Source organism: Hordeum vulgare, chromosome 2H (genome assembly GCF_904849725.1).
Source record: "Hordeum vulgare subsp. vulgare chromosome 2H, MorexV3_pseudomolecules_assembly, whole genome shotgun sequence".
Classification (NCBI taxonomy): Eukaryota; Viridiplantae; Streptophyta; class Magnoliopsida; order Poales; family Poaceae; genus Hordeum; species Hordeum vulgare.
The window spans coordinates 307855961-307867218 of record NC_058519.1 but is presented as its reverse complement, the minus strand read 5'-3'; positions in this window follow the sequence as shown (position 1 = coordinate 307867218).

Below are 11258 nucleotides of genomic sequence, written 5' to 3'. Positions count from 1 at the left end.
AACTCATCGGGATCGTGCAAGGCAAGGGCCAGCTACAAGTCCTCTCTCAGACCACCTCTGAACTGATAGATCTTGCTCTTCTGATCTGGAATGTCCTACAAAGCATATCGAGCCAGCTCATGGAACTCAACATTGTACTTGTACACAGAGGAACCACCTTGCTTCAAGCATATGAAATTCTCACGCATCTCTTCCACAAAGCTAGACGGGATATAGTGAGACCTGAAATTTCTGCAGAAATTGTCCCAACTGATCATTCTGCCTCCCTAAGAGTCCTTCAACTACTGCCACCCAACTGTTGCCTGTCCCTTGAGCTGAAATGTTGCAAACTTGACGAAGTCCTGTGGACAGACATTGTTGCACTCAAAGTGTTTGACCATTTCCCGAATCCAGTCCTCGGCGTCGAACGGTTGGTCACAAGACATGAAGGACCTCGGTTGGTTCGCCAGGAATTGATTCAGAGATGCAAACTGATGAGCACCATGGTTGAAATTGCCCTGCTGCTGATTGGTCCTCTCTTGCAACAGCTGAATCAACATCTGGGTATTAGCATTTGTTGCAGCCACCACCGCTTGCCAAGCCTCTGCAGGAGGAGGCGGCAGCGGAGGATGAGGCGGAGGAGGCGGTGGCGGAGCATCTGCACCCTCGCGACCCGGATTCTGGCGAGTTGGTGGAGCCACCCTGAAGACGGACAACACATTAGCCCAAAGAATAATATTCAAGGTAAAGCTGAATCAATAGGCAGAAATATCTGAACAAGAATATTTAGCAATTGCACTCGCAAAAAATAGTTGTTGGAAATATGCCCTAGAGGCAATAATAAATTAGTTATTATTATATTTCTTTGTTCATGATAATCGTTTATTATCCATGCTATAATTGTATTGATTGGAAACACAATGCATGTGTGGATACATAGACAAAACACTGTCCCTAGTAAGCCTCTAGTTGACTAGCTCGTTGATCAAAGATGGTCAAGGTTTCCTGACCATAGGCATGTGTTGTCACTTGATAACGGGATCACATCATTAGGAGAATCATGTGATCGTGTCATGTTGATCGTGTCATTTTGTTGCTACTATTTTCTGCGTGTCAAGTATTTGTTCCTACGACCATGAGATCATATAACTCACTAACACCGGAGGAATGCCTTGTGTGTATCAAAGGTCGCAACGTAACTGGGTGACTATAAAGATGCTCTACACGTATCTCCGAAGGTGTTCGTTGAGTTAGTATGGATCGAGACTGGGATTTGTCACTCCGTGTGACGGAGAGGTATCTCGGGGCCCACTCGGTAATACAACATCACACACAAGCCTTGCAAGCAATGTGACTTAGTGTAAGTTGCGGGATCTTGTTTTATGGAACGAGTAAAGAGACTTGCCGGTAAACGAGATTGAAATAGGTATGCGGATACTGACAATCGAATCTCGGGCAAGTAACATACCGAAGGACAAAGGGAATGACATACGGGATTAGATGAATCCTTGGCACTGAGGTTCAAACGATAAGATCTTCGTAGAATATGTAGGATCCAATATGGGCATCCAGGTCCCACTATTGGATATTGACCGAGGAGTCACTCGGGTCATCTCTACATAGTTCTCAAACCCGCAGGGTCTGCACACTTAAGGTTCGACGTTGTTTTATGCGTATTTGAGTTATATGGTTGGTTACCGAATGTTGTTCGGAGTCCAGGATGAGATCACGGATGTCACGAGGGTTTCCGGAATGGTCCGGAAACGAAGATGGATATACAGGATGACTTCATTTGGTTACCGGAAGGTTTTCGGGCATTACCGGTAATGTACCGGGAATGACGAATGGGTTCCAGATCTTCACCGGGAGGGGGGACCACCCACCCGGGAGGGCCCAAGGACGTTGGGGGTGGCGCACCAAGTAGGTGGGTTCAGCCCAAGGCTGTCTTGCGCAAGAGAAAGAAAAAACCAAAAGAAGAGAAATAAAAAAAAGGAAAGGTGGGAAAAGAGAGAAGGACTCCACCTTCCAATCCTAGTTGGACTAGGATTGGAGGAGGACTCCTCCTCCCCTTGGTGGCGCAGCCCTTGGGGATCCTTGAGCCTCAAGGCAAGCCTCCCCTCCCTCCTCCTATATATATATATGGAGCAATTAGGGCTGATTTGAGACAACTTTTGCCACGGCAGCCCGACCACATACCTCCACGGTTTTACCTCTAGATCGCGTTTCTGCGGAGCTCGGGCGGAGCCCTGCTGAGATTAGATCACCACCAACCTCCGGAGCGTCGTCACGCTGCCGGAGAACTGATCTACCTCTCTGTCTCTCTTGCTGGATCAAGAAGGCCGAGATCATCGTCGAGCTGTACGTGTGCTGAACGCGGAGGTGCCGTCCGTTCGGCACTAGATCGGAGCGGATCATGGGACGGATCGCGGGACGGTTCGTGGGACGGTTCGCGGGGCGGATCGAGGGACATGAGGACGTTCCACTACATCAACCGCGTTCACTAACGCTTCTGCTGTGCGATCTACAAGGGTACGTAGATCGGAAATCCCCTCTCGTAGATGGACATCACCATGATAGGTCTTCGTGCGCGTAGGAAAATTTTTGTTTCCCATGCGACGTTCCCCAACAGTGGCATCATGAGCTAGGTTCATGCGTAGATGTAATCTCGAGTAGAACACAAAAGTTTTTGTGGGCGGTGATGTGCGTTTTGCTGCCCTCCTTAGTCTTTTCTTGATTCCGCGGTATTGTTGGATCGAAGCGGCTCGGACCGACATTACTCGTACGCTTACGAGAGACTGGTTTCAACGCTACAAGTAACTCCGTCGCTCAAAGATGATCGGCGAGTGTCGGTTTCTCCAACTTTAGTTGAATCAGATTTGACCGAGGAGGTCCTTGGATGAGGTTAAATAGCAATTCATACATCTCCGTTGTGGTGTTTGCGTAAGTAAGATGCGATCCTACTAGATACCCATGGTCACCACGTAAAACATGCAACAACAATTAGAGGACGTCTAACTTGTTTTTGCAGGGTATGCTTGTGATGTGATATGGCCAACGATGTGATGTGATATATTGGATGTATGAGATGATCATGTTTTAATAGTTAATATCGACTTGCACGTCGATGGTACGGCAACCGGCAGGAGCCATAGGGTTGTCTTTAAACTAACATTTGTGCTTGCAGATGCGTTTACTATATTGCTAGGACGTAGCTTTAGTAGTAATAGCATGAGTAGCACGACAACACCGATGGTGACACGTTGATGGAGATCATGATGATGGAGATCATGGTGTGACGCCAGTGACAAGAAGATCGTGCCGGTGCTTTGGTGATGGATATCAAGAAGCACATGATGATGGCCATATCATGTCACTTATGAATTGCATGTGATGTTAATCCTTTATGCTCCTGATCTTGCTTAGAACGACGGTAGCATTATGAGGTGATCTCTCACTAAAATTTCAAGACGAAATTGTGTTCTCCCCGACTGTGCACCATTGCGATAGTTCTTCGTTTCGAGACACCACGTGATGATCGGGTGTGATAGACTCAATGTTCACATACAACGGGTGCAAAACAGTTGCACACGCGGAACACTCGGGTTAAGCTTGACGAGCCTAGCATGTGCAGACATGGCCTCGGAACACATGAGACCGAAAGGTCGAGCATGAATCGTATAGTTGATATGATTAGCATAAAGATGCTTACCACTGAAACTATTCTCGACTCACGTGATGATCGGACTTGAGATAGTGGATTTGGATCATGTACCACTCAAATGACTAGAGAGATGTACTTTTTGAGTGGGAGTTCTTAAGTAATATGATTGATTGAACTAATTTTCATGAACATAGTCTAATGGTCTTTGCGAATTACGATGTAGCTTGCGCTATAGCTCTACTATTTTTATATGTTCCTAGAGAAAATTTAGTTGAAAGTTGATAGTAGCAAACTTTGCAGAGGATTGTCCTTGTTGCTGTGCAGAAGGCTTATGTCCTTAATGCACCACTCGATGTGCTGCACCTCGAGCGTCATCTGTGGATGCTGTGAACATCCGACATACACGTTTCTGATGACTACACGATAGTTCAGTACAATATACTTAATGGCTTCGAAGCAAGGCGCCGAAGACATTTTCAAACGTCACGGAACATAAGAGATGTTCTAAAGAGATGAAATTGTGATTTCATGCTTGTGCCCTTGTTAAGAGGTACGAGACCTCTGACAAGATTCTTTGTCCACAAAGTAAGGGAGAAAAGCTCAATCGTTGAGCGTGTGCTCAGATTATCTGAGTATGACAATCGCTTGAATCAAGTGGGAGTTAATCTTCCAAATGAGATAGTGATGGTTCTCCAAAGTCACTGCCACCAAGCTGTGAGAGCTTCGTGATGAACTATAACATATCAAGGATAGATACAATGATCCTTGAGCAATTCGCGATGTTTGACACTGCGAAAGTAGAAATCAAGAAGGAGCATCAACAGTTGATGGTTAGTAAAACCACTAAGTTTCAAGAAAGGCAAGGTCTAGAAGGGATACTTCGTGAAACGGCAAAACAATTGCTGCACTAATGAAGAGACCCAAGATTAAACCCAAACCCGAGACTAAGTGCTTCTGTAATGAGGGGAACAGTCACTGAGGCGGAGAAACTCTAGATACTTGATAGATAAGAAGGCTGGCAAGAGTCGAAAGAAGTATATTTGATATACATGATGTTGATGTGTACTTTACTAGTACTCCTAGTAGCACGAGGGTATTGGATACCGGTTCGGTTGCTAAGTGATTAGTAACACGAAATGAAAGCTACCGCATAAAAGGAGACTAGCTAAAGGCGAGGTGACGATACGTGTTGGAAGTGTTTCCAAGGTTGATATGATCAAACGTCGCACGCTCCCTCTACCATCGGGATTGGTGTTAAACCTAATAATTGTTATTTGGTGCTTGCGTTAAGCATGAACATGATTGGATCGTGTTTATTGCAATACGATTATTCATTTAAAGATAATAATGGTTACTCTATTTGCGTGAATAATCACCTTCAATGGTTTATTGAATCTCGATTGTAGTGTTACACATGTTCATGATATTGGTGCCAAAAGATACGAGGTAATGATGATAGTACCACTTACTTGTGGCACTGCCGCTTGAGTCATGTTGGTATAAATTGCATGAAGAGGCTCCATGCTGATGGATCTTTATACTCACTTGATTTTGAATCACTAGTGACATGCAAATCATACCACATGAGCCAAGCCTTGTTTTCATTGAGATGAAACAAGATAGTAACTTGTTGGAAGTGATACATTTTGATGTATGCAGTCCAATGGGTGCTGAGGCACGCAGTGAATATCATTATGTTCTTACTTCAATGACGATTTGAGTAGATACAAGAGTATTTACTTAATGAATCACAAGTCTGAAATATTGAAAAGTTCAATTATGTTTCAGAGTGAAGTTCGTCGTAACAAGAGGATAAACGATCTACGATATGATCATAGAAATGAATATCTGAGTTACGAGTTTTGGTACGCAGTTAAGACAATGTGGAAATTGTTTCGCAGTTCATGCCACATGGAACATCATAGTGTGATGATGTGTCTGAACGTCATAGCCATGCACTATTTGGTATGGTGCATGCTATATGGTCTCTTATCGAATTACCACTATCGTTTATGGGTTATGCATTAGAGACAACCGCATTCACTTTAAATAGGGCACCGCGTATTTCCGTTGAGATGACACAATATAGATTGAGGTTTAGAGAAATCTAAACTGTCGTTACTTGAAAGTTTGGGGCTTCGACACTTATGTGAAAAAGTTTCAGTCTGATAAGCTCGAACCCAAAGCGGATAAATGCATCTTCATAGGATATCCAAAACAGTTGGGTGCATCTCCTATCTCAGATCCGAAAGCAAAGTGTATGTTTCTAGAAACGGATCCTTTCGAGGAAAGGATTCTCTCGAAAGAATTGAGTGGGAGGGTGGTAGAACTTGACGAGGTTATTTGAACCATCAGTTCAACCAGTGTGTAGCAGGGCGTAGGAAGTTGTTCCTGTGGCGCCTACACCAATTGAAGTGAAAGCTGATGATGGTGATCATCGAGCATCGGATCAAGTTACTACATACCTCGTAGGTTGACAAGGTCGCGTACTACTGCAGAGTGGTACGGTAACCCTGTCTTGGAGGTCATGTTGTTGAGCAGCAGTGAACCTACGAGTTATGAAGAAAGCAATGGTGGGCCCGGATTCCGACAAATGGCTGCAGGCCATGAAATCCGAGAGAGGATCCATGTATGAAAACAAAATGTAGACTTTGGAAGAACTACTTGATGGTCATAGGACTATTGAGTAACGATGGATCTTTAAAAGGAAGACAGACGATGATGGTGATAAGTCACTATTAAGAAAAGCTCGACTTGTCGCAAAGATGTTTCCGACAAGATCAAACAGTTGACTATGATGAGACTTTCTCACTCGTAGCGATGCTAAAAGTCTGTTAGAATTATGTTAGTAGTGGTTGCATTATTTATGAAATATTGCACATAGGATGTCAAAACATTGTTTCCTCGATGGTTTCCTTGAGCAAACATTGTATGTGATACAACCAGTAGGTTTTGTCGATCCTAAAGATACTAGCAAGTATGCAAGCTCCAGCGATCCTTCAATGGACTGGTGCAAGCATCTCGGAGTTGGAATATACACTTTGATGAGATGGTCAAAGATTTTGGCTTTGTACAAGGTTTATGAGAAACTTGTATTTCCAAAGAAATGAGTGGGAGCACTATAGAATTTCTGATGAGTATATGTGGTTGACATATTGTGGATCAGAAGTAATGTAGAATTTCTGTAAAGCATACAAGGTTGTTTGAAAGGAGTTTTCAAAGGAGTACCTGGATTGCGCTACTTGAATGTTGAGCATCAAAGATCTATGGAGATAGATCGAAAGCGCTTAATGGAAGTTTCAACAAGATGCATGCCTTGACAAGTTTTTGAAGGAGTTCAAAATAGATCAGCAAAGAAGGAGTTCTTGGTTGTGTTGTAAGGTCTGGATTTGAGTAAGACTCAAAACCCGACCACGACAGAATAAAGAGAATAGACGAAGGTCGTCTTTTATGCCTTGGCCGTAGAATTTGAAGTATGCCATGCTGGGTACCGCACCTGATGTGTGCCTTGACTCAAAGTCTGTTGAGAGGTACAGAGAGTGATCCATGATTGAATCACTAGCAGCGGTCAAAATTTATCCTTAGTAACTGATGGACTAAGGAATTTTTCTCGGTTATGGAGGTGGTTAAAGAGTTCGTCGTAAAGGGTTACGTCGATGCAAGCTTTGACACTAATCCGAATAACTATGAGTAGTGAAACGGATTCATATAGTAGAGTAGATATTTGGAGTATTTCCGAATAGCACATAGTAGCAGCATCTATAAGATGACATAAAGATTTGTAAAGAACACACGGATCTGAAAGTTTCAGAACCTTGACTAAAACCTCTCTCACGAGCAAGACGTGATCAGACCCCATAACTATATGGGTGTTGGATTCGTTGGAATCACATGGTGATGTGAACTAGATTATTGACTCTAGTGCAAGTGGGAGACTGTTGGAAATATGCCCTAGAGGCAATAATAAATTAGTTATTATTATATTTCTTTGTTCATGATAATCGTTTATTATCCATGCTATAATTGTATTGATTGGAAACATAGTGCATGTGTGGATACATAGACAAAACACTGTCCCTAGTAAGCCTCTAGTTGACTAGCTCGTTGATCAAAGATGGTCAAGGTTTCCTGACCATAGGCAAGTGTTGTCACTTGATAACGGGATCACATCATTAGGAGAATCATGTGATGGACTAGACCCAAACTAATAGACGTAGCATGTTGATCGTGTCATTTTGTTGCTACTGTTTTCTGCGTGTCAAGTATTTGTTCCTATGACCATGAGATCATATAACTCACTGACACCGGAGGAATGCTTTGTGTGTATCAAACGTCGCAACGTAACTGGGTGACTATAAAGATGCTCTACAGGTATCTCCGAAGGTGTTCGTTGAGTTAGTACGGATCGAGACTGGGATTTGTCACTCCGTGTGACGGAGAGGTATCTCGGGGCCCACTCGGTAATACAACATCACACACAAGCCTTGCAAGCAATGTGACTTAGTGTAAGTTGCAGGATCTTGTATTACGGAACGAGTAAAGAGACTTGTCGGTAAACGAGATTGAAATAGGTATGCGGATACTGACGATCGAATCTCGGGCAAGTAACATACCGAAGGACAAAGGGAATGACATACGGGATTATATGAATCCTTGGCACTGAGGTTCAAACGATAAGATCTTCGTAGAATATGTAGGATCCAATATGGGCATCCAGGTCCCGCTATTGTATATTGACCGAGGAGTCACTCGGGTCATGTCTACATAGTTCTCGAACCCGCAGGGTCTGCACACTTAAGGTTCGACGTTGTTTTATGCGTATTTGAGTTATATGGTTGGTTACCGAATGTTGTTCGGAGTCCAGGATGAGATCACGAACGTCACGAGGGTTTCCGTAATGGTCCGGAAACAAAGATTGATATATAGGATGACTTCATTTGCTTACCGGAAGGTTTTCGGGCATTATCGGTAATGTACCGGGAATGACGAATGGGTTCCGGATCTTCACCGGGAGGGGGGACCACCCACCCGGGAGGACCCAAGGACCTTGGGGTGGAGCACCAAGTAGGTGGGTTCAGCCCAAGGATGTCTTGCACAAGATAAAGAAAAAACCAAAAGAAGAGAAAGGAAAAAAAGGAAAGGTGGGAAAAGGGAGAAGGACTCCACCTTCCAATCCTAGTTGGACTAGGATTGGAGGAGGACTCCTCCTCCCCTTGGTGGCGCAGCCCTTGGGGCTCCTTGAGCCTCAAGGAAAGCCTCCCCTCCCTCCTCCTATATATATGGAGCAATTAGGGCTGATTTGAGACAACTTTTGCCACGACAGCCCGACCACATACGTCCACGGTTTTACCTCTAGATCGCGTTTCTGCGGAGCTCGGGCGGAGCCCTGCTGAGATTAGATCACCACCAACCTCCGGAGCGCCGTCACGCTGCTGGAGAACTCATCTACCTCTCCGTCTCTCTTGCTGGATCAAGAAGGCTGAGATCATCGTCGAGCTGTACGTGTGCTGAACGCGGAGGTGCCGTCCGTTCGGCACTAGATCGGAGCGGATCGTGGGACGGATCGCGGGACGGTTCGTGGGACGGTTCGCGGGGCGGATCGAGGGACGTGAGGACGTTCCACTACATCAACCGCGTTCACTAACGCTTCTGTTGTGCGATCTACAAGGGTACGTAGATCGGAAATCCCCTCTCGTAGATGGACATCACCATGATAGGTCTTCGTGCGCGTAGGAAAATTTTTGTTTCCCATGCGACGTTCCCCAACAATAGTAAGAATGCTTCCTCAAAGTGACTATCGACAACATCTGATTAAAGACCACTTGCAAACCAAGTATGAGCTAGAACTGCTCGGAACAAACGTATGACAGAGATTCCATCCGATATCCTCGAGGATATGATCGCACGGGCTCGAATTTACAGTAGCCATCCTGTGCAAGGGAGTGCACACGACTTATGAAGCATCCCCGAGTCGTAGAAAGCTACAAGGACTCTTTAAGACACAACAAGAATCGTTGTAAGATGACCGTGAACAAACGTACCCACTGAATGTCGAATCCCAACCTCACATCATGCATCTGTAGCAAGATTTCCCCATAGGTCAGTACCTGATATCCCACCTATGAATTCCCGAAATATCTGGTCATGCAATCTGGTCCACGGATACAAGGAGTAATATGTCACAGAACTCCTATACTAACCCGTCCAGTGTATCACTTCCGTCAACACATAACCAGAATCTCGTACCTTCATCTAACACAAACCCTCGTAATCACAACGATACAAAGTGTGGTGATACATCCGGAACTCTCTGCACCAGTACTGGGGAAGACGGACTCCACTCGTCACTACTAGTATTGAAGCAATTACGAACATCATCCATCATGAGATACCAAGAAATCTGAATGATGGCGATGTGCACAAGAATCCCCTGGAGCTCAACTCCCCGGAAGAAATCAAGTCAGACAAGAGGCACCAAGACAGAACTCCGTCACATCGATATCATATAGATTTCAAAATATCTTCGTGATCCTAAATTTTTTTTTGAGCAAGAAGAGGAGTAGAATTAAAATTTCCTAAGTCCAGAAGATCACCATAGCAAAGAAGAGGAGAAAAAAGAAACCTACTCTCCGATATAACTGAGACTCAAACAGTTTTACTAGACTCGATTCGGCCAAGTTCGATCACACAAAGGCTCCTATGGTCATAAGTCTCTCATTACAAACTTGTAACAACTAAGATGCGGCCCTTTCCTATTTTGGGGGCGAGGACTCAAAAGGGAAAGGGGCGCATCTAAACGTTTCGCAAGCGAGATAATCGTAACATTACATAACTGAAAGAGTGACAAGTAGGGCATACACTTGCCATCTGTTAAGAGTATAGCATTAAACTTACAGACACACATTATTCCGAGCATAGTTTAGTCCCGCTACGAACAACATGAAACAAGTAAATCTATGAAATCCCGCATGCTGGCCCCACGATCACGACCACGGCCTCAGTCCTCCAGATAGTTCACGTACTGTCTGCCACAGTCCTCATCGAACTCCCACTTCAGCTGGATGTCATCAGGATCTCCTGCGTCAGGCGTACCTGTGCCTGTTGGTGTTTGTAGTAATCAGTGAGCCACGGGGACTCAGCAATCGAATGACCTTGGTATCGAATCTAGCCAAGTTATTGGGTGAGGAAGGTTAAGTGTATGGGTTTGCAACAACCTAAGCATATATGGTGGCTACCTTGCGATGATCAGAGTAATCATATGGTGGTATACGCGAGCGATCGAAGACAAGGTTGATCACTAAGTGATCCTGAACACCTACTTACGTCAGACATAACCCCACCGTGTTCTCGATCAGAGAACGATCTCTAAAAGAGACAGTCACGGTTACGCACATAGTTGGCAGTTTTATTAGAGTTACTTTAAGTTGTCTAGAACTGGATGTTAACAAAATATCCACATTTTCCACATAACCGCGGGCACGGCTTTCTGAAAGATTAACCCTGCAAGGATGCTCCAACTAGTCCATCACAAACTGCCACAGGCCGCAAAGTACTCCTCTATCACAAAACTCGTGATCTCGTCGGATTCCTTAGAGGAAAACCTCAACTTTGAGGAGAC